Here is a 27,948-nt window from a genome sequence, read left to right as displayed (position 1 = left end):
CCCTTAAAATATCGTTGGTTGCATCTTTATTCCTTTGTTTCATTTTTGATGGGAAAAACTCCCTGAAAGGGATCTTACCTTCAGTTTCTTACCAGTGGACACTGCATCAGGACAAGCTGGTGGACAATTGAGGGAAAAGCAAATAGGTGCCTAGAAGTGGAGAGATCAGAAGACCTTGGAGTGCTAGGAAGAGGAAGCCAGGAGTGTTGGAAGACAAAAGGAAGACCAGAGGCTGCTGTCCACAAACAGGTACACACGTTCCTGATACACAAAGACTTCCAAGGAAGGAAATCAACTTCCATGAGAACTCTGACCTAAGAGTTCCTTCCCTGGGGACTCACCTGTAAAGGATCCCAACTCCCATTTCATATAACTGCCCACTCTACTGAGGAAAGGCGTACCTCAGCCAGTAGGGATGTCCCTCCAGGGTGACAAAGGGAGAATTCAAAATATTGATGACACAAGCTTCTTTCAATCAAGGGATCTTAGCCCACAATCAGGCTTTTTGTCTTTCTCTGATTTATGCACATTTCAGTAAGGACAAAGGATGGCATTAGAAATGGTGCATTTGGGCCTGTATTGGCTATATTGAATTCTGATATATTTAGTGTGGGACAGTGAGCAATGGCAGCTCAGGGCTCACAAAAGTAGAAGGTATCAAGACTTCTTATGGCATAGGTTCAAGACTGGCACAGAGTAACTTTTGCTGCTACATTCCTTTAACATGTTATAGAGCTGGTCCAGATTCAATGTGGGAAGGTCTGTAAATGGATAGAATACTTGAATACTGCGAGGCATGCTTCATTGAGAGCTGTCTTTGAAGATCACTACCACAGTTTAAAAAAAAAATTTCCTAAGCTATTTGAATAAAAAACACAAAATGGGTCTAAAAGAGTTCTTGCACTTTGGAAGGCTTGCCCATAATTTCCATTAGTTAGAAATATTTTGAGTTCCCAAATACTTTAAGAGGATTAGATTTGTTGATCCATCCCTCATCTCATTCATGTAAGTCACATTAATCAAATGGACACCTAGCCAAAAGAACAGAGGTTTTATTTGGACATAATCTTCATATTATTTTTGGCACCAATTGATGCATGACTCATTGGCCCTTAGAATTTCAGAGCTAGTAATCACCTTGTTTGGGGATGGCAGATTTCATTCTGGTACAATTTTGGTGCCTTGCTGGTAGCATCAAATGGCTACTTGGTAGAATTGTGGGGACTAGAACCAGCTTTCTTTTATTTGCATTCATATAGTTTCCCCAAAACAGCAGATTGCTTTGGTTCAGATTTATGTATTTAGTAAATAAGAGTTAAATCTAAAGGAACAAGTATACGTATTTAAAGGGTGATGGATCTAGCAGCTAAAGCTTCCATAACATCCTTATCCTTGATTTTAATAATCTCAAAACCACAGAAGATAGTTTTTTGATTAATGTTCCTCTCAGCTGCTGCAGAGATAGAATGAAGTAGAAAAAGGGCCTGACATTCATGATTTTTATTTTTTTGGATGTGAAGTGCACTTCCACATTTAAAAAATTTGCCCTACATAGTAGAAGATAAAGAGAACATTTTTATGTTAGACTGAAGGGAATACAGATTTCAATCTCAATAGTTCCTTTCTTTTCTGAATTCCAGGTGTGAAACTAGAGTGGGTAATAAATTCTAGGCCACTATAGCCGCTAGTGCCCAAATATCCCTTTGTCATGCTGCCATCAAGTTTTAAGGGCTTGTCAGGCACCCAAGAGCAGCAGAACCAGGGACCTGAGTTCGACCTTGGCCTTTTGGCAAGTTTTTTATCCTCTCAACCTCACTCTATTACATGTTAAAAGGGAAATGCTCAAAGACTTCTTTTCAGTATTAAGTGAGATTATATACAGGAAGCACATAAGACATTGAATGGCACATATTACCAAATGTGCAGTAAGGAGGCTGTTTTTATCCCACCCCAACTGGGTCTAATAGAGGATGTACATTATTCTTATATTGAGATGTACCTAAACTCTAAGTGATTGATGTGTTCCATGCATAAAAGTGGTATTACTGACCCAGTGCAGTGGCTCACGCCTATAACCCCAGCACTTTGGGAGGCCAAGGTGAGAGGATCGGTTGCGCCCAGGAGTTTGACACCAGACTGACAGGAGATCAGCCTGGCCAACGTGGTGAAACCCCGTATCTACTTAAAAAAATAAAATTAGCCAGGCGTGGTGGTAGGTACCTGTGGTCCCAGCTACTCAAGAAGCTGAAGTAGGAGGATCATTTGAGCCTGGGGGAATTGAGGCTGCATGAACTGTTATCGTGCCCTGGGTTCCTTGGGTTTCTAAGTTAGACAAATGCAATCAGCATAGCTAAATCCCTAACCCCACACAGTCAGACTAATATATCTAAGGCTCCAGTTAGCAACGAGAAAAAGCTTTGAGGTTGGAGAGCCAAATAGGAAGGTGAGGAGACTGGGGCATAAAGAGGAAATCAGATCTACTAGACAAGACATTACATAGGCTTAATAGGGACCTATTTTTGCTTCTGAGACATGATGTCACTTGTGGTGAAGACCTTGAACTAATTATCAAAAGGGAGGGAAATATAATTTTTAGTATTTGGAAGCTGTCCACCAGCCACGGTTCTCTGTATAATTCATATGATTCTAAATATAAAACTACATTGAAAGTAGCTTAATGCATCAGGAAGTCGAAAGTAATTTTGAAAACCTTTCTCCTTTCTAGTTGCAGAAGTCTCAGAAGTTTATATCTTGAGAACTGTCACTTTACCTTCCAGTGGTAAGTTCTGGGTGCTCAGTTGTTAGTGGGTACCAGAAGGAAGTGGAGAGATTAGAATCAAATATTGCTTATGGCTATTGAGGTGATCATGGTAGAGCACAAAGAAACGAGGCAAAGCTGGGTCAGCAGATATGTGTTTGAAGCCCTGCCCTGCTGTGGGTGGGGGTGAGGAGATGAGAAGCAGGTGATTTTCAAAGCCTCATCTGGCCCTAAGAACCTTTGACTCCCAGCCAAACATCCAACAGGCTTTCCACCCCACCATTCACAGAACTTCAGAGCAACGTAAAGTGGGAATTCCAGGAGAGAGAGGCTGCAGGGAAGCTTGGCATAAACAACAACTCATGGATATGGATGACTGCTCAGGCATTAAGATATTCAGAGTGGTCCTTGGCTGGCTTATTATAAAGAAGACCCGTCCTTGTTTTCCCAAAGGATGGCTAGAAAAAGCAAGGGAATGAATGAGTTAATGAATGTGGAATTTAAAAAGCATTTTTTCCTGGAGGCAGAGAAATGGAATAGTTGACTGCTGAAAATCAGCCTTCAGAATCTGTGCCATGTCAGATCAGGAATAATAATTGAAATAGTCATTGGAGTGATGTCTGCGGGATGTGGAAACCTGGTGTCACAGGGAGCATTGCCTCAGACTCTGTCTTCCTCTTTATTAGGCCTTGAAGAGGAAGGAGAAGAAGGACAGCAGGGTTACCTCACCAGCTCCCGCCCCCACCCACCAGGTACCTATCCGACTGCCGGGGGAGATTCTAGCACCTGAGGGGGGTCGGCAAGCAGGAGTGCCCAAAGGGTTTCTCAGTTGAAAGTTATTTACTGTTAGGGGAGAGTGGGAGGAGAGGAAAGGCAGGCACGGGGGAGCAGAGCATAGGTACTAGGAACCTGCAAACCACAGACAAGAAGGAAGTGAAAGACCTGAGGGTTTGCTGTAAGGTTCTTTAGCAGGAGGAGCACTGGGCCTGTGGGAGAAAACACACATATGTCTCCTTCCAGGGGCTCCTGCCACAGCCTCAGCCCCAGACATCTTGAGGTTCAGTGTGTCTGTCTGTCTGCCAGTGCACCCCAGTGGGAGCGCATGGTGAGACTTCCTCCATCTGTGCTACTCCTGGAGTGGGTTCCAGCTTTTCCCCTCATCCCTGCACACCACTGGGAAAACACGAGCCAAAACTGGTGAGGACCTCCACTCTGGGTATCTTCCCTGCCCATCCCTCCTGGGAGCCATTTTCCTAACTGAGGGGTATTGGTGAAGTGCTCAGGATGTTCTTGGTGGGTGTATTTCCTCCAGGTGAGGGTGGCATAAAAGCCACAGACTTCTAGAAGCCTGTTTCTTTCTTTGACTAGCACTTTAAAGGGTGTGCGCTCTACCCTCATCAGTAGGGAAGGGAGGCTCTGTGACCCTCCTTTATTCTCCCATCTTTCTACAGGGCTCTAATACATTTAAAACAAGCCTATGAAAAGGCTGCCAATCTCATGCCATTTTCTGACTGTTATTCAAAGTTAAGGACATCTGAAAAAACACATTACATTACCTATAGCCCAGGGGGTGGGGAATAATAGTACAAGGAATTAGGAGGCATTTCTTCTCTTTTGACAGGCTGAAAGGCTTCCTAGGTGAGAAGAGATTTCCATTGCTGGTTCAAGGAAGGGAGAAGGCTGAGTGGGAGGTGCAAGGGCTGCTAATCTGAAAATTAATGCAATTTCCTAAATTTCCACTATTTAGAAAATGCCTGCCTCGAAAGGAGAGGGTGGTGAGAATCCAGTGAGGTAATCCTTGTGGAAGGGTTTGGAGCACCTTAGAACACTTCACCAGGGTGAGGGGCAATGACAATTTGAGTCCATGATGAAAAAGGCCCTTTCTTGTCACTAGAAGAATTCACAAAGAGGCTGGGTGAGCCTGTGCCAGGGTGCTGGGTGGGAGAACCCACTATGGATGGGGGGTGGACCAGCTGGCCCCTAAGGTCTCTCTCCCCCCAGCCCCCAACTTCCATGTGCCCTTGTCACAGACCCTGATAAAAGCTCCCACTGTGCCTGGGTTTTCTGTTATGCTCAGAGGAGGGAAGAAACAATGAGCTCAGCTTGGCCAGAGGACAGGACTCATTTTGCTCTTGTCACTTGCAGAGGCCTCTCCCCAAGCAGCAAACCACCAGGCAGGACCAGCTACATCATCTGTGTGACCCAGTACAAAATGAAAATTTGACTCCCCGTTCAGAAAACATTACGAATTTCAAGTCAGCAACAGAAAAGCTGTAAAACACAGGCAGCTCATGAAGTCTGCCCTGTCATGAAGACCACAAAGGAGGAAATGAGGAATGGGAAGGGGCCAGGCCCCTGGGGGGCATCCATGATCCCTCACTGTCCCACCTACCAAGGCACTGCACAAGATGCTCTTAGGAGGAGATGAGAGTAGCAAACTGTAGGCTGTGGAAGCTTAGCCCGCCAAGGCCTCCCAGAATTGTGCCCTGAAGGCCAGGAGACCAGGCATCCACCGACCATCCCCCAGTGGTTAAGGGCTGCCTCTGCAGTGGGTGGAGAAGGCTTCCATGGAGCCAGAGAAGCCTCAAGGCCAAAGTTGAAAGGCTCAATGTGAAAGATGCTGCCAGCGTGAGCATGAGTCCTATGGAGGAGGAGCCACAGGGCAGCTAAACACTGAGCCAAGGAAACATAGTTGGGTCACCTAAGACATCTGCACAGGGGCCACCAGACTTCTCTAGGAACCAGCCTCCCAGTGCAGCATGGGGTGGGGTCTGCAAGGTCTGTGGACAAACTAACATTTACGTTGCTCTGTGAATTGATGTGCCCTTCCTCTCCTCACTGATTGCAGTTCTCATTATTTGAGTTGCCTCTTGTGCAGCCACACCAAGAACCAACACCAGGTTGCACAGGAGAGTGGGACAAGGGGGTGGGATCAGTCAGCTAGTGTTTACAGAGTGTGTCTACGAGTGGACTGGAAAGGAGGCTGGGGACAGGATACAAGCTCTGCTGCCATTACAGTCACATGTTGACATGCGCAGATGGCATCACAGAGATTAGCTGTGGCGGTGCTGAAGCCCTGCCTAGAGAGGTAGGCGCAAACGCAGGAAAGGGTTCAGAGCACATTTCGCTACTGGCAGGAGGACACTGGAGGCACATGCTGCCTCCGTCCTCAGTCGCCCAGGCAGCAGCTCACCTCCAGGCTCCCCCTGGCTGCACGCCTTATACTGCCTTGGGTCCAGCAGGCCAGCTCGGATCTCTTTGCCAAGTCCTTCCCTCCCCAAGGCCCTCTTTCTTGGCCACATTTCCTCAAAACCACTTTCTAGGCCCTTGTTGCCTCCCACATTGTTCTGAGAAATGGGTTGGTAAATTGCCCAGGCCAGAACCCCTGAAACAAGTTGATCATTGTTATTAATCAATTTTGAGATGGAAGGATCCAGGATAGGAAACTGGAATCTTAGGGAATGACCCCAGCTTAGCTCCTTTCTTGCCAGATAGGTTACATTTCCTCAGTTTCTGCATCTTGAGACCATAATCAGCTGCCATGAGATCAAATGAAATTGCACCTGAGAATGGAGTTTTCTAACTAATGGAGGTTTATGTAAACATGACATCTAATAACCACCGTCTGCTGCTGTTGTGCCTTCTTCCTGTGCTCTCCCAAGGCACACACAGCGAGCTTTGTTATGTGGAACTTGTTAGCTTGGCAAACTCCCATGGGTTTGGAGTCTAAACTGGACACTCAAACAGGCTGATCATGGGTTGTCTCAGGCTTGCAGGGGCACTTGATCCTGGTTCAGAGCCAGGAATGCGCAGATCCAGCTCTTCAGAGTTCCATGGCCTTGGGCAAACTCCTTGATTTTCTGTCGCCTCTCATGACTCATCTCGTGACTCATCTGACAAAGGAGGTTATTATGCCTGCCCTGTCTGCCTCCCAGGTTCCCATGAGGGTCACACTAGATGTGAATGTTTCCTCACAGGGGCATGCTAGATGGTCAGGCGCTGCAGAGATGCAGGGGGTGATAACTGAGGGTGGGTGGGGGAGCTTTCTATCTTGATGCCACAGCACACATCCTCCCGTCAGGCCTAATGTGGACAGGGAGGCAAGATCCTAAAACATTTTCAGGACCATCTGAGAGTCAGTGCACAAAAACAAATACTCACCTTCTTCCTAGGCAGGGGTATGTTAGTCCTTACCATTATGGTGGTGGTTGTTGTATTAAGGTTATTATGGGTCAGAACAAAATAAAGGGGAGGGGATACAGTGGAATTTGAGTCCCAGGAAAGGAAGAAGAAAATCACAAGAAGTCTTAGGAGACCTGTTAGGAACCCAAAGGGAGGAGCCAGACAGCAGGGGACCACACAGCAGGGGAGTGGGGAGGTGGCCAGATGAAGGAGGCGGCATGTTCATTCCTGTACCACCCAGGAAGCTCCTAGAGGGAAGGAGGGAAAGCTAAGAAAGCAGAAAGCTAAGGTGGGCAGTTTTTCCCAAGCATGGGGCCACTGACTCCCTGGCACATGCAGGCACATGTGGATGGGCAGTAGAGAGACAAAGGAAGGAGGGAAGACATAGGTTTCCTGGAAGGAGCCAAAGAACCATGGTGGTGGTTTGGAAGGGGATATAACTGCGTGAAGGGACAAGGAGGGCAGTGACCTTGTGGTCTCTCTGGGAGCAGGAGCTTCCTGCACAGGCATCGCCAACAATCGGGAGTGAAAGGAAGCCTGGACTTTATTCTTTTGTTCTTCCTTCCCACCTTCCTCTCAGTCAATATGTACTAAGTGCTTACACTGGGTACTAGGCACTGTGCCAGGTGCTGGGCATACGGCAGGGAGCAAAACAGAAAAGGTCTCCTAGAGCATGTATTCTACTCAGGAGAGATGGAAAAACAACTGAATAAAATACAGTTTATTCCCCTTCTTTGCAGATTCCATATTTGCAAATATGCCTACTCAATGAAACATACCTGGGACACCAAAATCAATATTCACAGACCTTCGGATTCATTTGCAGAAGTGCAGAGCAGCAATTTTGAGTCGCCTGATGCGCCTGATCTCATTCTTGTTTCTGCTCCATAAACAAGCATCCTTTTCACAATCTGTTTAATGCTGCAGTTTTTTTTTTTGCATTGTTGTGTTTTTATTTGGTGAGTTCACTATTTAAAAAGGCCCCCAGGCATAGTGCTGAAGTGTTGTCTTGTGCTTCTGAATGCAAGGAAGCAGTGACAGGCCTGACGGAGAAAATACGTATGTTAGATAAACTTTGGTCAGGTCTAAGTTAGTGCTGTTGGCCGTGAGTTCACTGCTAATGAATCAACGGTATACACAGTTGGCTCTTGAACAACATGTGCTTGAACAGCATAGGCACATTTATATGCAAACTGTTTTCAATAAAATTACACCAAGTGTGCCTGCCTCGCCTGCCGCCCCTTCCACCACCTCCACCTCTTCCACCTCCACCACCACTGAGGCAGCAAGACCAATCCCTCCTCTTCCTCCTCCTCAGCCTACTCAAGGTGAAGACAAGGATGAAGGAAGTTATGATGATCACATCTACTTAACGAATTGTAAATATGTTTTATCCTATGATATTCTTAATATTTTCTTTCCTCTAGCTTATTTTATTGTAATAAGAATACAGTATATATAATTCACATATAAAACATGTGTTAATCAACTGTTTATGTTATCAGTAAGGCTTCCAACTAACAGTGGGCTGTTAGTAATTTAAGTTTTGGGGAGTCAAAAATTCTACATGGATTTTGAACTAAACAGCAGGGGTTAGTACCCGAAACTCCCTCATTGTTCTTGGGTCAACTGTATTAATTAAGGTGTCTTTAAGCAGAAACACGCATAAAAAAAGGTTATATATTGAAGGATGGATGGAAATGTTGTAGCCAGAGGCTTGCAAAAACCTAACCCTGCATTTCCTCAGTAGTTCAGTATTCACTAGCTCAGTGTTCACGGTGACTTTACAGAGCATATCAACCCCAAATAATGAGGAAGGACAGTAATTTTATTTATAAGTGCCATAAAGAAAACCAAATGGGGATAGATTAGAGTATGATTAGAAGGGGGCTGGTAATCGAAGAGGCTCTCGGGGTGGTGACAATTGAGCCAAGACTGGGATGACAAGAAGCAGGCAGCCACGTGAGGACCTTTGCAGAAAATTCCAGGGGATGAGGACAGCAGGGGCATCAGCACAAGGGTGGGAAAGCTGTGGTGGGCATTGCCGGGGCAGACTGAGAGCCTGGCTGGACAGTGGAGCAACCTGGAAAGGAAAGCATGACATGAGGAAGCAGAGAGCCCAGCACTTTGGAAGGCCGAGGTGGGCGGATCACCTGAGGTCAGGAGTTTGAGACCAACCTGGTCAACATGGTGAAACCCCCATCTCTACTAAAAAATAAAAATAAATATTAGCCAGATGTGGTGGTGCATGTCTGTAATCCCAGCTACTTGGGAGGGAGGCAGGAGAATCACTTGAACCCAGGAGGTGGAGGTTATAGTAAGCTGAGATTGCACCACTGGACCTCAGCCTGGGCAACAGAGTAAGAGTCCATTTCAAAAGAATAAAAAAAATAAATAAAAGGGGAGGTAGAGAGAAGGCCCCTCAGGCCCACACAAGGACTGTAGCTTTGATTCTTAGTCCCACAAAAGCCACTGGAAGGTTTTCAGTGGAACAATGGAACTGATCTGTGGTGTTCACGGATGCCCAGCTGCTATGTGGGGAACGAGCCAAAGAGACCAGGCTGGAAGTGGGGGTCCCATTGGGAGGTGACTGCAGCATCCAGGCTTGAGATGTCATAGCCTCCATCAAGGTCGTGGCACTGGAGACAGATTCAGGTCTATTCTGGATAAAGAGTTAAGCTTGATTTGCTGATGAATTGAATGTAGAAAGTGAGAGAGGAGGAATGAAGATGACTGCTGGGTTTTGAGCTAAAACAATGATGGATTGGCCATTTGCTCAGATGGGGATGATGAGGGCAGAACAATTATGAACATGTTAAGCTTCAGACACTTGCTAAATATCTAAGGACATGTGAGTGATTGAATACATGAATCAAGCTCAGGGGTGTGTCAGAATTGGAGAGAGAAATTCAGAAGCAATGAAACTGGGTAAGGTCACTGAAAGTTTGTGGGCAGTTGGGAACCCCTGCAGGACTCAGACAGAAGTGGGTTGTGGCAAGAGAGCTGGGTGTGTAGACAGGGTCCACAGAGGTGGGAGTACAGGCTGAGAGGCAGCTATGTTTCTGGCTGTGGTGGTGGTAAAACAGGATCTGAGAAATGTGGAATCTCAGGGCTTAGAAACTGAGGAGGCACCCCCTGCAGCCCTGCTCTGCAGAAGCTGGCAGGAACACAGCCTTCCTGTGAGTAACCGGATCTACCACCCAGCCTGGGGCCCATCCACAGCTCCTCCAGGCCCTTGTTCTGTCCCACCTGACACTATGCACCTGAGCTGGATTATAGCTGGCTTGTATTTCTAACCAGCTCATTTCCCTATGTAAAAGATTTTTTGCTACTGGGCTAGACATCCAGTGAGAGGAATGGGGTAATTACCCTTAGGTAATGGGGAAAGAGACAGAGGGAGGAGGAAGGACAAGCTGGCATCCGAGGGCTCTGGCAGGAGCTGTGTTGTGCCCAATGAATCAGGAAGGGATGATTCACTGCCTTGAGGCAGCATGGTGAGGTAGTCAGTGCACAAGTTCTGGAGCCTGACCACTTGGATTCAACTCTTAGTTCAACCATTTACTAATTGTTGTGCCTCTTCTGTCTGCAGAAGAGGGCCAAGCACATAGTGTGCTCATGGAGTGCCTAGAACAATGGCACAAAGCAAACACTCAGTAAACATAATCTTGAGCTGGTACTGAGTCCATTTCACATCTGTCTCTTGAGTTCAACAATGACTTCCAAGCTGCAGGTCACTCCTGCACACATGCAAGGTGGCTGCTGACTGGATTAAGGTGTGGCAACAACGTGATAGGCACACACCTGAGCTCTGAATCAGGCGCAATAACGGTGAGGTTCATAGAGCCTGTGTAATCACTATGCCTGCTATAATGACATCCTTGATCCCATGACACTGTGCATTTTTCACATTTTTCATTCTGTCTGATGTGTTAAGCTCTCTCCTAGGTCTGCCATGATGAGGAGTGCAAGGTTTGTGAATGACCACAAACCTGGTGGCTTCAAACAATAATCTTTTTTTTTCCCACAGGTTCAGAGACCCGAAGTCCAAAATCAAGGTAGCAGCAAGATTGGACTCTTCTGAGGGCTGCTGAGGAGAAACCATCCAGCCTCTCCTGGCTTCCGGTGCCTGCCAACAATCCTTGGCTTTCCCCAGCTGGTGCACATCACTTCAATCTCTACCTTTATCTGCCCATTGCCCTTTTCTCTGAGTCTTTCTGTGCCCTCTCTTTTTCTTCTAAGAACACCAGCCATTCAATTCTGGGCCCATCCTAAAACCAGGATGATTCCCTCTTAGGATCTGAAATTAATTATATCTGCAAATAATCCAAATAACGTCACATTTTGAGGTGTAAACATGAATTTTAGGGGGACACTATTCAACCCACTTTATCTTTGCCGTGGCCCACTCCACTGGAGCAAGAAAGACAAGTACTATTACTGCCTATGTATAAGCTGGAAAGCCAGGGTCTAGAGATGAGAAGTTAACTGGCTTATAGTTTTATGGTTAGTTGGTGGGAATAGATCCCAGATTTAAATTCCTCCTCCAGCACTGTCTCCCCACCCAGGTTTTTGTTTGTTTTTTAATTTTTTGTGAGATGAAATTTCTCTCTGTTGCCTGGGCTGGACTATAGTGGCACTATCACAGCCTACTGCAGCCTCGACCTCCTGGGCTCAAGTGATCCTCCTGCCTCAGCCTCCCAAGTAGCTGTGACTATAGTTGTGAACCATGGTGCCCAGCCCCCACCCAAGTTTTACACACATACATACACCTTGTATGTATTTTATGTGCAGGGAAGAGAGACAGACAGTGAGGCAGGAGAGCTGCTGGTCTTGTCTGTCCAGCTCTCCTCTCTCGTCTTCTGGCAAAGCAGCTTTGGCCTTTTCCAATCACGTGGCTCCATGGAGGCAACCAAGCTCTGGGAGGGTCTTCTTCCTGGCACAGGGGCTCCCTGGGGCCCAACACTTGACACCCTTGACTGCATTTGACTGATCCAGAGATGGGTGTGTGATTCAAGCTGAGGAAAATAGAGCCAATTAGCAATTTAGACCTCAGGGCCTGACTGGGTAAGTCTCAGTCTTGTCCTAATGGCAAAGCTGGGAGATCAAGCTGCTGGTGGCCCTGAGGACAAGGCCCACAGAGAGAAGAGCAGACGCAGGGTGTACAGAGGGAGGCCTGATGGACCTGGAGCTGTTAGTTGCAGCTGTCCCCAAGGCCCTTCCCATGCCTTGGTTACTTGAGCCAACATATTCCCCTTTTTCCCCTTTTGCCTAAACAGGTTCACATTTGTTTTCTGTCACTAGCAACCACAGCAGTCTGAATTATCATCTCAGGGCAAAAACAAATGTTAGCTCATGTTGGTAATAAAGAGGTCAGTAAAAAGAGAAAGAGAGAAATCAAGCTGGGCAATGTTAGAAATCAAGCTGAGCATGGTGGCGCACACCTGTAACCCCAGCTACTCAAGTGGCTGAAGCAGGAGGATTGCTTGAGCCCAGTAGGTCAGGGTTGCAGTGAGCTATCGTTGCCCTACTGCACTCCAGCCTGGGTGACAGAGCAAGAGACCTATCTCTAGAAAAATTAAAAACAAGGAAATCATGTTTGGTTTTCAATTTAATACTTGAGAATGAAGTATTTAAGTAAATTAGTGTGTTTTAATCAGGGGGTTAACAAAAAAGTATTGTTTATTCAATATAAAAGAGCAAAGGTTACATGTTTAAATAGTCTCTCTCTCTCTTTTTTTTTTTTAGATGGAGTCTCGTTCTGTTGCCCAGGCTGGAGTGCAGTGGCCCGATCTCTGCTCACTGCAACCTCTGCCTCCCAGGTTCAAGTGATTCTTCTGCCTCAGCCTCCTGAGTATCTGGGACCACAGGTGCTCATCATCACGCCTGGCTAATTTTTTGTATTTTTACTAGAGATGGGGTTTCACCATGTTGGCCAGGCTGCTCTTGAACTCCAGACTTCGTGATCTGCCCACCTCAGCCTCCCGAAGTGCTGGGATTACCTGTGTGAGCCACTGCATTTGACCATAGTCTCATTTGTTTAATGGCTTCATCTTGTAGTAGACAGACTTATAAAATGGTTCCCAGTGACCCCCCAGCAGCTCTCCTGCCTCACTGTCTGTCTCTCTTCCCTGCATGTTAGAGAGGCCCACATGGCCAAGAACTGAGGGTGGCCTCCGCCAGCAGTCAGCCAGGAACTGAGGCCCTCGGTCCAGCAGCCTCTAAGAAACTGAATCCTGCCACCAACTGCTTAGAAGCAGATCAGTGCCCAGTTGCACCTTGAATGCAGTTGGGTCAGACTCCCAGTGAAGCTATGCCCAGATTCCTGACACAGAGAAACTCGGAGATAATAACACGTCTGGTTTGAAGCCACTAAATGTTGGGGTAATCTGTTACAAAGCGATAGATAATGAATTCAACCCTAGTAATGAAAGTCCCATTATATAAAAAGCAGGCAGATTTTTCTTTTTTTTTTTTTTGAGATGGAGTTTTGTTCTTGTTGCCCAGGCTAGAGTGCAATGATGCAATCTCGGCTCACTGCAACCTCCATCTCCCAGTTTCAAGCGATTCGTCTGCCTCAGCCTCCCAAGTAGCTGGGATTACAGGTATGCACCACCACGCCTAGCTAATTTTGTATTTTTAGTAGAGATGGAGTTTCTCCATGTTGATCACACTGGTCCTGAACTCCTGACCCCAGGTAATCTGCCTGCCTCGGCCTCCCAAAGTGCTGGGATTATAGGTGTGAGCCACAACGCCCAAACAAGCAGACAGAATTTTTAAATAAATCAACAGAATAAACAAATAGAAGTGAAGTCAAGGAACTGCTCTGTGTACTCAAAGTACTTAAGTATGAAAATTCCTTAATTAAAAAAAATTGAAATATATTCAACATTATTCCTATCATTTATTTTCATATGGTGACCTCTGAAAAAGAGCTGGAATGTGTTAGATGCATTTGTGCTGAGCCCAGGGATGTTTGCAGTCCCATGAGCTGCAAAGAGATGATTCTGAGAATATCTTTTCTATGGAACAATATTCAGTTCAGAGGATTCAACTTAGAAAAGTTTTCTTAGAAAAATACTTAAAGGACTTTACATCAATACCTGTAACATGTACGAGGATAGGGTGGGTGACTATGAGTGTGTGTGTGTGTGTTGTGTGTACCTAGCTTAAGGAATGTTTTTCATACAGCTTTGTTAGGAATACAGACCCTGTAGGGGTAAAACTCCACCAAGGGCTACTGTAATACGAAAATTAAAACTCAAACTCACAATTCAGAAAATTTATGGGACTACTCACATTTTCAAATTAAAACAGGTAACATAAAGCATTTCATGTACACACACATGTGCATACACACACACTGCAGATTTCAGTCCTATATCATGCATAGTTGGACAAGGTAGAGAGTTACAGAAAGATAGGAGATAGAAGGATAGACAAAAAGAACATGGGCCGGGCACAGTGGCTTACACCTGTAATCCCAGCACTTTGGGAGGCTGAGGCAGGGGATAGAGACCAGCGTGGCCAAGATGGTGAAACTAAAAATACAAAAATACTAAAAATACAAAAGTTAGCTGGGTAAGGCGGCACATGCCTGTAATCCCAACTACTTGGGAGGCTGAGGCAAGAGAATCGCTTGAATCTGGGAGGTGGAGGTTGCAGTGAGCCGAGATTATGCCACTGCACTCCAGCCTGGGCAACAGAGCAAGACTCTGTCTCAAAAAAAAAAAAGAGCATTGGGAGTTGATGAGGAAAACCTTTTGTTTCAGAGTGGTTCATTAAGGCCTTAGAACTTTTTTTTTTAGCTATAGGGTGCTTTTATTTGCCAATCTTATTGAGGGGCTGGGGTTGTTTGCATCATGTATCCACTGTCTGTAGTGCACTGGGTGCCATCCTTGCAGCTGGGCTAAGCAGTGAAAAACAGAGTTGCTGCCCCTGAAGCATTCTTAAAGCATATGCACATGCAGCATGCAAAGCCAGACAGTAAATGGTTATGAGGCATGGTGACGACTGCTAAGAGAGGGAGGTGGACTACTGTGTTAGTCTGTTTGCCTTGCTAAAAAGAAATACCTGAGACTGGGTATTTTATAAAGAAAAGAGTTTATTTTGGCTCATAGGTCTGCACGCTGTCCAGGAAGTGCAACGCCAGCATCTACTTCTGGTGAGACCTCTGGAAGCCTACGATCATGGCAGAAGGCGAAGAGGGAGAGGGCAAGAGAGAGAAGGGAAGAGCTCTTTAAACAACCAGCTCTCTTGTGAACTAATAGAATGAGAACTCATTACTGCAAGGTGGACACTAAGACATTCATGAGGGATCCACCCCCGTGACCCTAACACCTCCCACCAGGCCCTACCTCCAACACTGGAGATTACATTTCAACATGAGATTTGGAAGGGACAAATGTCCAACCGTATTAGCTACCAAAGCAGAGAGAACCAGGTCTGACCCAGGCTAGGCTGGGGAACAGGAAATTCCCTGAAAGAGCAGATGCCTTGATACAGGTTAGGAGGGCTCATGATTGTAGTCCTGGCAAGAACAGGCACAGGCCTGAACAGACACAGGCAATGCCACAGAATAAAATGGAATGGCTCCTTGAGAGGGACCCCAAGATTCCCGCAATTTGCAGTTCATGACGTTGCAGAGATGGAGGATACCATTAACTGAAATAAGGAAGAGAATAGATAAGGAAAGAGAATAGATCATGGGCAAAAGGATTTTTCCCCAAATAATGTAATCTGATCATATAAATATCTGATGTAACATATTTTGAAGATTCTCTATAGCTTTCAGGATGACATTCAAACTGTATTGTTTAGCACATATGGCTCTCTACATTCATTCTTCTTTAGGTTTATTTCTTGTCACTCACCCAAGTTCATCCTTAGATCCAGCAACATAAAACTACCAGTAATTGTCAGCCACGCTCCCTGGCTGTTGAATGGTTTTGCATGTGTGATTCTCTCTGCCTAGAAAGCTCTCTGTTATGAACATCTGTTGCCTTAGTGTTCTCAGCATCTGCCCTTTGGTTACCACCTGCCTCATTCCATGTGGTCCTAATGGAACTGCCAACCACAGTATCCTGTCCCCTGGCCCCAGTGCTGGGTAGCACAGATCTAGGCCCCTTCAATCACATCCCCTGACCACAGTGATTGACCCGGGATTGGCCCATGTCTCAAGCGGGGCCCATCAGAGCCCTTCCCTGGGATTTTATATATGGGTGCTGGTACAGTTCTCTCTTTTTCTGGAGCCAAAAACACTGGGTGGCTATAAGCCTGGAACTGCCTGTGGCCAGGGCCCTCCTGCCCCTGCAACCTGGAGGAAGCTAATCTGGGAGAGAATGAGTCCAAAACAGAGGAAGCAGCAGCAGAGGTGAGTGTGAGGCACAGCAAACCTGCGTGCCTGTGTGTCTGAGGCCAGCTTCAGACAGTCATCCCAGTTATACAGTTCCCTGGTTTGCTTCATCTGGCCTGAGTAAGGTTTCTGTCATTTGAAATTGAAACCATTCCATAGCCAAAATCCCAGTTTCTTCTTCTCACTTTATACACATTCTTCGAACCTCAGTTCCAGTCCTGTTCCTCCAGAAAGCCTTCTCTGAAGGACCAGTCGCTCTTCCCCTCCCAGTACAGTGCTCTTCCCTGAGTCCCCAAAACATCTGTGCATATATCATTTGTATCCCTTAGCAACCAGACTGGTAATAGGCAGTTCACATCTCTGTTTCCCATCAAGTCATAAGTTTCTTGAACCTCATTGTATTGACTTCATAGTTAAATGTCTGGTGCAGAGGAGGTGTTCAGTCAACTTTTGATGAAAATCAAGTTTGTAGTTTTCTGTGGAACACTCAGGCATCTGTGATGTATTTGGGTATTTAAATCACAGAGGGGAGCTGGGTGCAGTGTCTCAGGCCTGTAATTCCACCACTTTGGGAGGCCGAGGTGGTCAGATCACCTGAGGTCAGGAGTTCCGAGACCAGCATGGCCAACATAGTGAAACCCCATCTCTACTAAAAATACAAAATTAGATGGGTGTGGTGGCACGCACTAGTAGTTCCAGCTCCTTGAAAGGCTGAGGCAGGAGAATCACTTGAACCCGGGAGGTAAAGTTGCAGGGTGCTGAGATTGCTCCACTGCACTCCAGCCTGGGCAACAGAGTGAGACTCCATCTCAAAATAAAGAAATAAAATAAATCACAGTGAGGCTCCACTTCTGTGGACCAGAAGGAGGAAACCAGGGGGCAGTGGGCAGTAGGAGGAGAGGAAGGGGCTACAGCCCTCAGTCACTTTCCAGTGGCTTATCCAGGAAGGGAAAGACAGAGGTAGAGTAGCAAACCGGAAGGACAAAAGGGATTTTAAGATTCCAAAGATGACTGTGCTCACTTTGGCAGCACATATACTAAAATTGGCACAATACAGAAAAGATTAGCATGGCCTCTGTACAAGGATGATAGCAAATTTGTGACCGTTTCATGTTAAAAAAAAATAAAAAAGAAGATTCCAAAGACCTGGAGTATTTATATGTTGATGGAATGGAGACAGTGGAGAGAAAAGAGGAGGAGGGAGTAGAAGCAAGACCACGGGACAAGGGGAGGGGATGGGCCCAGAGCACAGTTGGAAAGAAAAGGAATAAGAGTGACCAACAGACACTCCAGTTTAGACAGTGCCTTAGATGGTGAGAGTAACCTCATTCATACTCCCCCAGGCCACAGGGTAGGGAAAAACAGAGCCTCCATATTTTCTCCTAAGGCTTCCAAAGCATTCGGCTTTCTTTTTCTCAATTACCCTTTACTTCCCAGCAAGTGGAGGCCCATTACCGAGCTTAAGGGGCCCTTCTGGGTCACTGGCCTCCACTAGGTCCAAGTCTCCCCTGGTGCTGGCCAGAGTTCAAGGTAATCCTTTGGATTGTTCCCCTTGTTGTTGTCACCGGACCTGGGAGATTGGGTTACCCCAGGATAATGTTCACTGACTTTGTCCAGGGCCCTGTGATCCTATAAAGGGAGGAGCATGGATGTAAATTATTAAGGAAATCTCAGGTTCTCAACAATTCCCTAGAGATTCAAATATGCCAAGAAACCTGAGAGAGCTCAGCCCTTGGGGTGCTGCAGCTGGGATTGAGCTGGCATCACTTCCCAGGCCTGCAGGCCTCCGAGCCTGCCAATGATTAAACTCCAAAGTCTGAATGGCTCACTAGGGCTCCATCTGAAAAGCCCTCTGCAGCCAGGATTTCTCAAAAGATCTATAGGGTTGACACAGCAGCAGTCCATTAATAGAAACCCAACTCAGAAACCACGCTTATTCGGGGCCCTCAGCAAGTGTGAAGACAAGGAAAAAGCCGTGCTTTTTTCTGGCCAGGTGTGGTGACTCACACCTGTAATCCCAGCACTTTGGGAGGCTGAAGCCAGAGGATCACTTGAGGTCAGGAGTTCAAGACCAGCCTGGCCAACATGGTGAAACCACATTGGTATTCTCTACCAAAAGAATACAGAAATTACCCAGGCATGGTGGTGTACACTTATAGTCCCAGCTACTCAGAAGGCTGAAGCATAAGAATCACTTGAACCCAGGAGGTGGAGGTTGCAGTGAGCTGAGGTCATACCACTGCATTCCAGCTTAGGTGATAGAGTAAGACTGTCTCAAAAACAAACAAACAAACAAGAAAACAATACTTTTTTTTTCCCCACTGGAGGATCCCAGGAGAGGCATTTTCTTCCCTAAAGAGATGCTCAGCTTAACTGTGGGAGGCATGACCCTTGTTCTTAGGAAGCTCCTGGCCAGAGAGAGGACATGGACACACACACACATGCACGCACGCGTACACACACACACACATCACATCAAACCATATCATGATTGCAATTGATAGCAGCTAGAACAACTTACAGGCAAAGTATAAGCACTGAACAGGAGGCCAGAACTAACCCACTGCAATAGGGGCATGGCCCAAAGGTAAAGGTCAGCATGGAAGCTGCCCACCTCCCTGAGGCCTCCCTACCATCTAGTGCAGAGCTGAGCCAGTTCAAGATCTGAACTAGCTTGCTGCTTTCTGGGCATCCTCCAAGTACGCTGCGGTCCTTATAGGAGGCAATAGCTTCAAGGATCTCGCCTGCCTATTGCCTGAAGTCCTACTTTCTGGAAAAGAGAAGGAATAGTTCAACATTCAGCTTCTACAACTTTCTGTGACTTTGGTGATCAAGAGAGAGCTCAGATGTTTGCTTTGAGTTCTCACGTATCTGCCTCTTAACACCTGTTATTACACTCAGCTTTGTTTCTTGGGCTGCAAAGATTGCTGAGCATGTGTGTTCATGGGCACTTTACAAGTATTTCTGTGTGGCTGGCCATCCAAGTTTATGTTTGCAGATATCCATGTGGCTGTAATCATGTGTGACAATTTCTGTTTTTGCTTAAGCTGTTCCCGTGCATACATGAGTATGTATAGCTGTGTGCACTCTGGACCCTCTTTTGCAAACACACTGAGCATTCATGTATCAGGTTTTAATGTCGAGCAACATGATGACATCAACACAGCAAGCTGGACATTGAACGGAGCCTCACCACTTCCCTAGCTTTACCCAGAGATGACACATGCACATGTACTCTAATGTCCCAAACTTTCTTCCTCCCTTGTCAGTCTGCCATGAGTTCCTGAAAATTATTGTATGCTACACGCAAGACTTTCCCAGAAGGGCTGAGAATGCCTGCTCTTTTGTGTTTCCACTGGATGTCAGCTCACTTGTTCATTCATTCAATCCCAAAACTACCACTGAGCTTCTTCCAGTCCAGGTGCTGTGTTAAGAAACAGAAATACAGAAATGAGTAAGACATGGCTCCTGTTTTTATGAAATGCATACTCTAGTCAGGAAGAAAAGCCTGGACACAGCTAATCAAGTTCAAAGACAGACTCTGATAAACTATGGAAGGACAGAGAAAATTCTAATGCCCCCTGAGGAAACTAGGAAGACTTCATTGAGTTCACATTCAGCCAGGCCTTGAAAGTTGAATCGAATTTTGACAAGTAAATGAGCAGAACAGCATTCCAAGCAGGGGAATGGTGTGATCAAAGATCTAGAAATGACAAAGCCATGGAGCTTCTCCTTGCAGACACTCCCTTACAACTCCAAGGGACACCCTGCGGTGTGCAATGCTGTGGTCCTGCCCTTCAGCTGTGTTCTTATCAGTCTGTGCACACAGCCTTACTCAGGTTGCATTCAACCAATTCCAAATGGGAGGAAATGAACTAAAGTGGGGTTTGAAGAACAAGGGGTCGGGGAGCAGCTGCACCTGCAGTGGGAGAGGCTGAGGGCAGTCCTGTGGAAATCTAGCACAATCTATAAGGGCAGTTACAATCACAATGGGTTGTTGAAAATGATTTCACTTATTTCATTTAATCATTTACCCAACAAACATTCATGTGATGCAATCTCTGGAGCTCTCAGGGAAAAGGGAAGAAAAGAATAATATCATGTTTGTTTATGATGACTTGGCTTAGTGTTCCTTCAAGTATGTTCCTCAGAATAATAAATAATCCAGAGAAGATATGAGAGCAAGTAAGAGTTAATGGGATCAAATACATTTAGGAAACATGTCAACAAAGCAAACAGGTTTCGGTACTACCATTGAGATGTGGCCAACAATATTTCCCAAAGTTATTTGAACTGTAAATCGCATATGTTTCATAGGACTGGGGAGAGGAGTTCTAACGAGTTCTCTGTGATAATGGAAAACAAAAGAAAGAGGATTCGCAAACTCCTGGGCTGATAATGTGGCAAGAAGTGTCATCTTTCTCCATCCAGGAAGACTTCCTGGAGGATGTCTTACCTCAGAAGCCACTTGGTGGAAGAAAGAGCAAACTGAAGGGACCGAAGCTTAATTTGTGTCACACAAAAGCAAAGATGAACTCGGGAGGGAATAACTACTCCATAAAATGCTATGGTGTTAAATATCTGTTGGAATGGGCTTGTTTTGCATGTTTTAAGGGAAGGATGAGGAAGAAGGAAGAGGCTTAGCTCTTGCTTGCTCTCAAGTGGCACCTAGTCTGATTAAAAAAAAAAAAAAAAAAAGCATAGCCCCTGCCTTCTGAGAGCTCCTAGCCCAATGGTGGGATATAGGCAACAAAAGACAGTGATACCTGAGAGATGGGAAACAAACTAGGCAAGACTTACAATGCTCTATTTGCTGCCTTGGCAGAGAGGGAAGAGACACCAAAGTGGAGCCCAGCAGATTTTGTAAGTGAAGAGGAGCGGGGAGTCTGGGGAGGTTGAGGCAGCTGCAGCAAACAGAACAGAGTACCCAAGAGGAGAGGGTCACACAGAAGAAAACCCCAGAAATCTGCAAAGCCTTCTCTTCAAGTATTGAGCACAGCACTGACCAGCATGTGGGCAAGGAAAGAACCATCCAAAAGGATAAGAGAGCCAGAGCTCACATAGGCCTGGGATTACTTTCCAGCCCCACCAGTCACCTAGAAAAACTTATCGTCAATGGAGCATTGGGAAGAGTACTCAGGAGGATTTTGCTTCAGCAGTGGAAAAGAATTAGCTCCAGGCTAAATACTGCTTTCATCCCACTTAACAAATCTTAAAGACCTGAAATATAAAACTGCTTCAAGTTATTTAATTTAACTGCATCCCAGAACAAAATTCCAATTCCAGAATATTTATAGGAATACAAAAAATATCCAGGCTGGGTGCGGTGGCTCAGGCCAGTAATCCCAACACAAGGCCAAGGCAGGCGGATCACTTGAGGTCAGGAGTTCGAGATCAGCCTGGCCAACATGGTGAAACCCCATCTCTACTAAAAATACAAAAATTAGCCAGGCATGGTGGGGTGTGCCTGTGGTCCCAGCTATTTGGGAGGCTGAAGCATGAGAATTGCTTGAACCCAGGAGGTGGAGATTACAATGAGCCAAGATTGTGCCACTGTACTCCAGCCTGGGTGACAGAGTGAGATTCTGTTTAAAAAAAAAAAAAAAAATCCAGCATCCAAAAAGTAAAATTCACAATGTCTAGTATTCAACGAAAAACTTACCAGGCGTGCAAAGAAACTGAAAAATGCAACCCATAATGAGGAGGAAAATTAATCCTTGAAATAGACCCAGAACCTTCAAGCAAACAGACCAGCTGTCCTGATTTGCTCAGGACTATCCCAATTTTAGCAGTGAAAGTTGTGCATCCCTGGAAACCCTTCAGTCCCAGGAAAACCAAGCTCACTGGTCACCCTACCTACAACTAATAACAGACTTAATGGTGAAAGACTGAATGCCTCCCTCCTAAGATCAAGAGCCCATCAGAATGTCTGCTCTCACCACTTGTGTTAACATTTTGCTAGAGATTTCAACCAATGCATAAGTAAAGAAAGAAAAGAAACACAGATTAGAAAGAAAGAAGTTAAAATGTCTTTATTCTCAGATGATGTAATCGTCAAGGAAGAAAATCTGATTGACTCTGCAAAGGAGCCACTGGAGCTAATAAGTGAGTTTAGCAAAACTGCAAGATTCAGGTGGGTATCCACAAATCAATTGTATTTGTATATGCTAACAATCAATTGAAATTAAAATAATGGTATTATATTAGTTCCTTTTCATGCTGCTGATAAAGACAATACCTGAGACTGGGTAATTTATAAAGGAAAAGAGGTTTAATGGATTCACAGTTCCACATGGCTGGAGAGGCCTCACAATCATGGTGGAAGCTGAAAGGCATGTTTTACATGGTGGCAGGCAAGAGAGAAAATAAGAACCAAGTGAAAGGAGTTTCCCCTTATAAAACCATCAGATTTTGTGAGACTTATTCACTACCATGAGAACAGTATGGGGGAAACCACCCCCAGGATTCAATTCAGTCCTTCCCACAACACATGGGAATTATGGGAACTACAATTCAAGATGAGGTTTGGGTGGAGACACAGTCAAACTGTATCAGGTATCTTTTTCAAACACATAAAAAATATGAAATAGGTTTGGAAGGCAGAGGTGGGAGGATTGCTTGAGGCCTGGAGTTCAAGGCCAAAGTGAGCTACAATTGTACCACTGCACTCCAGCCTGAGTGACAGGCTGGAAACCCTGTCTCTAAAATAAATAATTAAATAATTAAAGGTTTGATTTTTTTTTTAGGGATAAATCTGATAATAGATGTGAAAGACCTGTACACCAAAAACTATCAAATATTGCTGAGATAAATTTTGAAAGATCTGAATAAATGGAGAGACATATCTTGTGCTGGGCATGGTGGCTCATGCCTGTAATCCCAGCACTTTGGGAGGCCGAGGCAGGCGGATCACGGGGTCAAGAGATCAAGACCATCCTGGCCAACATGGTGTAACTCTGTCTCTACTAAAAAATACAAAAATTAGCTGGGCACGGTGGTGTACACCTGTAGTCCCAGCTACTCGGGAGGCTGAGGCAGGAGAATTGCTTGAACTCAGAGGCGGAGATTGCAGTGAGCTGAGAATGCGCCACAGCACTCCAGCCTGGTGCCTGGCGACAGAATAAGACTCTGTCTAAAACAAAGCAAAACAGACATATCTTATTTATAGTTTATACTAAGTCAATGTAATATTGCCAAAAAGATCAATGGAACAAAAAAAGAGAATCCAGAAATAGACCTGCACAGAAATGTGTGAAGTGGATTGACTTGTGTCCCACCCAAAAAAACGTGTTCACTGGGACTTGTGAATATGACCTTATTTGGAAAAAGGATCTTTTCAGATGTGATTAAAGATCTCGAGATTATCCTGCATTTAGAATATGCCCTAAATCCAATGACAGGTATTCTTACAGGAAGAGGGCCACACTGAGAAAACCACTTGGTTAGAAGGCCTTGTAAAAATGGAGGCTACTACAAGCCAAGGAATGTCGGGAGCCACCAGAAGCTCGAAGAGGCCAGGAAGGGTTCTCCCCTAGAGCCTCCAGAAGGAGGATGGCCCTGTGACACATTGATTTCAGACTCTGGCCTCCAGAACTGAGAGAGAATACATTTCTGTTGTTTTAAGCCACCAAGTCTGTAGTAATTTGCTATGTAACCCTAGGAAACAAATACAATACATAACTTATTTTGACAAAAATGCAAAGGCAATTCTATGAAGAAAAAAGTATTTTCAACAAATGATCAACAATTGGATATGCAAATGCAAACAAATAAATACACTTTTATTTATATCTTTTACTATATACAGTAGGCACCCCCCTTATCCAAAGGGGATACATTACAAAACCCCTAGTGAATGCCTGAATAGGGATAGTAGTGGGCCCTATAGTGTATATACCATGTTTCTTTCCTATACATATATACTGCATAGCATGGATACACTGGAAAAAGGGCTCATTCACACCTACAGTGAGACAGAGCAGGACAGCATGCACATTAACACTTATAAATTGTTCATTTCTGGAATTTACCATTTAATACTTTCAGATCATGGGTAATTGAAACTGTGGAAAGTAAGACTTCAGATAAGGAGGGACTACTATATAAAAATTAACTCAAAATGGATCAGTGTAAAACCAAAGCTATAAAACCTCTGGAGGAACTCCCAAGAAAAAACTTTCGTGCCCTTCTGTTAAGCAAAGATTTCTTACACATGACAGCAAAATATGGTCCATAAAATTTTTAAATAGATGAATTGGACTTTTAAAAATAAATCTTCTGTTCTTCATAAGACACTATTAAGAAAATGAAAAGACAAATTTAATTGATTCACAGTTCCACATGGCTGAGGAGACCTCGGGAAACTTACAATCACGGTGGAAGGGGAAGCAAACACGTCTTTCTTCACATGGCAGCAGGAAGGAGAAGTGCAGAGCAAAGCAGGGAAAAGTCCCTTATAAAATTATCAGATCTCCTGAGAACTCACTCATTATCATAAGAACAGCATGGGGGAACTAGCCCCATGATCTAGTCACCTCCCACGAGGTCCTTCCCCCAACACGTGGAGACTATAATTCGGATTGCAATTCAAGATGAGATTTGGGTGGGGACACAGAGCCAGATCCTATCATCTCCACATTGGAAACAACCCAAATGTCCATCAGCAGTTGAATGTATAAACCAATTATGGTATATGAATACAAAGGAATGCAACTCAGCTATTAAAGGAATGAACAATTGATATGTGCAATAATGGATGGATCTCAAAATAATTATGCTGAGTGAAAAACCCTGGACTGAAAAAAGTACATAATGTGCTGTTCCATATATATAAGATTCTATAAAAGAAAATCAGCCTATAATTTGAAAGCAGATCAATGGTTACTTCAGAGTAGTGGGATGGGACTGGGATACAGAGGGGAGGAAAGGATTACAAGAGGCTAGAGGGAACATTCAGGGAAGATGTATATGCTCACTATCTGGTAGTGATGGTTTCATGGGTATATACGTATGTCAAAACTTATCAAAGTGTATACTTCGAATATGTCCAGTTTATTGTATATCAATTATACCTCAGTAAAGCTATAAACCAAAAGATAAAAGCCAATGTTGGTGCAGTGGCTCAGGCCTGTAATCCTAGCACTTTGGGAGGTCAACGTGGGCAGATCATCTGAGGCCAGGAGTTTGAGACCAGCCTGGCCAACATGATGAAATCCTGTCTCTACTAAAAATACACAAATTAGCTGGGCATGGTGGTGCATGCCTGTAATCCCAGGTACTCATGAGGCTGAGGCAGGAGAATTGGTTGAACCTGGGAGGCAGAGGTTGCAGTGAGCCAAAATCACGCCACTGCACTCCAGCCTGGGAAACAGAGCATGACTCCTTCTCAAAAAAAGAAAAAAAAAAAATGAAAAGCTGATGTCTCCAGTGTTCCCAGCATGAGTGCTGCAGCCACAACATTAGGACGGAGGCAGAGGGAGAGGATGAAGCACTGAGGGGCTTGGGAGGTCTCTCTGCCGGCAGTGCGTCAGCCCCTGCGCCTGCACATACACACCTGCAGGACTGGATGGACAGTAGGCAGCACCTCCTGCCCCTCACCCTTCTCAGCCCCAGGCTCTGTCAGTCCCTTCACCAGCAAGGAACTCCCGGGCTTGCCTGAGGGTTGGTTGGAGGAGGAAATTAGGGGAAATTAGGCCATTAGAGTCCTCAGAGTAAGATCCCAAGAGAGTTATTGCCAACAGATGCTATAAAACCCCTTGGAGTAATCTCCTTTCTTTGCTTCACTTACCTTTGCTGGCCATCTACAGCTGGATCTTTCCTTAGATTGGGGACTCTGCTCAGATGCCCCCTCCCAGTCATGTAGTGAGTACTGGGAGGAGGGGAGAGTCCAGGCCTCTGGCTGGCACGGTGAGATTTAATGGAATTGGGGTCTACGTCTTCCAGATTTTTTTTTCTTTTTGTTTGTTTTTGATGTTTGTTGCTTTTTTTTTTGAGACAGGGTCTTGCTGTGTTGCCCAGGCTAGGAGTGTTCACTACAGCCTCGAACACCTGGACTCAAGTGATCTTCCTACCTTAGCCTCCAGAGTAGCTGGGATTACCTTCCAGCTACTCTGGAAGGTCTACTCTATGGTGGTGGTGTGCTGCCACCATACCTGGCTATTTTATTCCTTTTAATAAAATTTTTTATTAAATGTAATTCCACTTTATAGTTTCGTAAGACTTTTTATGGATGTATATTTTAAAATGGTTTGCACAACATCGTGAATGCACTTAACACCACTGGATTGTACACTTAAAAATGGTTAAGATAGTAAATGTTGGCTGGGCTGGGCTCACACCTGTAATCCCAGCATTTTGGGAGGCTGAAGTGGGTGGATCATGAGGTCAGGAGATCGAGACCATCCTGGCCAACATGGTAAAACCCAGTCTCTACTAAAAATACAAAAATTAGCGAGGCATTGTGGTGCGTGCCTGTAGTCCCAGCTACTTGGGAGGCTGAGGCAGGAGGATCGCTTGAACCTATGAGGCGGAGGTTGCAGTAATCAGAGATTGTGCCACTACACTCCAGCCTGGGCAACAGAGCAAGAGTCTGTCAAAAAAAAAAAAAAAAGAGAGATAGTAAATGTTATGTGTATTTTATCAAAATCAACCATTAATTTTTTAAAATAATGAATTAAGAAAAAAATTATGTGAATTTTTTCTCACCTTAACTAGAAGGTGAGATAACTTGCAACTGTATTCCTAGAAATTTCTGCCGGAGGTCTGGGAGGCAGTTTAAGAAATTTAGAAATCTCTGGCCTCCAGTGGCTCATGCCTGTAATTTGAGCTCTTTGGGAGGCCGAGGCAGGCAGGTCACCTGAGCTCGGGAGTTCGACACCAGCCTGAACAACATGGTGAAACCTCATTTCTACCAAAAATGCAAAAAAAAAAAAAAAAAAAAAAGTAGCCAGGTGTGGTGGTGTGCACCTGTAGTCTCAGCTACTGGGGAGGCTGAGGTGGGAGGATTGCTTGAGCCCAGAAGGTGGAGCTTGCAGTGAGCCAAGATTGCCACCGTACTCCAGCCTCGGTGACAGAGTGAGGCTCTGTCTCAAAAGAAGAAAAAAGAAAGAAATTTAGAAATCTTTTCTGCACTCAACCTAGTGTGTGTCTAGTACATGTCAAAAATGAGGTCAGCTTCACTCTTGCCTGGTAAAAGACTCAGAAGCATCTGCCTTCTTTTTATAAATGATCACAAATTCAAAATTATCAGAGTCTGCATAATTAGGAAGATTCAGCAGTTCTCCTGGGATCCAGATATTCAAATAAGCGTTGATGAACTCCTCTGTCTTGCAGAGTTGATTCCCAAGGACTCAGAATGGACTTCCTTCCCACAACACCACCCCCATTCCCTTCCTCAGAAAAGTCCATCGTCTAATACCACCTGCCTCCTGCCCTTCTCAAAATGAAATAATCGCCAACACAAGGGCAATTAGATGGCCAGGCACCAAGAAGAATGATTACCCGAGCCAATCCTCACCACAACCCTAGGAGGTAGACATTCTCATTATCCCCAATTTACAGATGAAGAAATAGAGGCAAAAAGAAATGAGGTGGCTGGGTGCACTGGCTCACTTTGGGAGAATGAGGCAGGTAGTTCAGTTGAGGCCAGGAGTTCGAG

General features: G+C 45.1%; 1 long non-coding RNA gene and 1 other non-coding gene across 2 annotated transcripts; both read left to right on the top strand.

The window, feature by feature from the left end:
* The first annotated feature begins 8,329 nt into the window (after positions 1 to 8,329).
* LOC144580358 (uncharacterized) lies at positions 8,330 to 17,433 on the top strand. Its single transcript, XR_013529736.1, has 2 exons — positions 8,330 to 11,062; positions 12,686 to 17,433. It is a non-coding gene; the product is annotated as an uncharacterized LOC144580358 (long non-coding RNA).
* Positions 17,306 to 17,410, top strand: LOC118149584 (U6 spliceosomal RNA). Its single transcript, XR_004737161.2, has one exon. It is a non-coding gene; the product is annotated as a U6 spliceosomal RNA (small nuclear RNA).
* Positions 17,434 to 27,948: the final 10,515 nt, after the last annotated feature.

The sequence above is a fragment of the Callithrix jacchus genome, chromosome 19 (genome assembly GCF_049354715.1).
Source record: "Callithrix jacchus isolate 240 chromosome 19, calJac240_pri, whole genome shotgun sequence".
Classification (NCBI taxonomy): Eukaryota; Metazoa; Chordata; class Mammalia; order Primates; family Cebidae; genus Callithrix; species Callithrix jacchus.
This window is presented reverse-complemented; position numbering and strand designations above follow the sequence as displayed.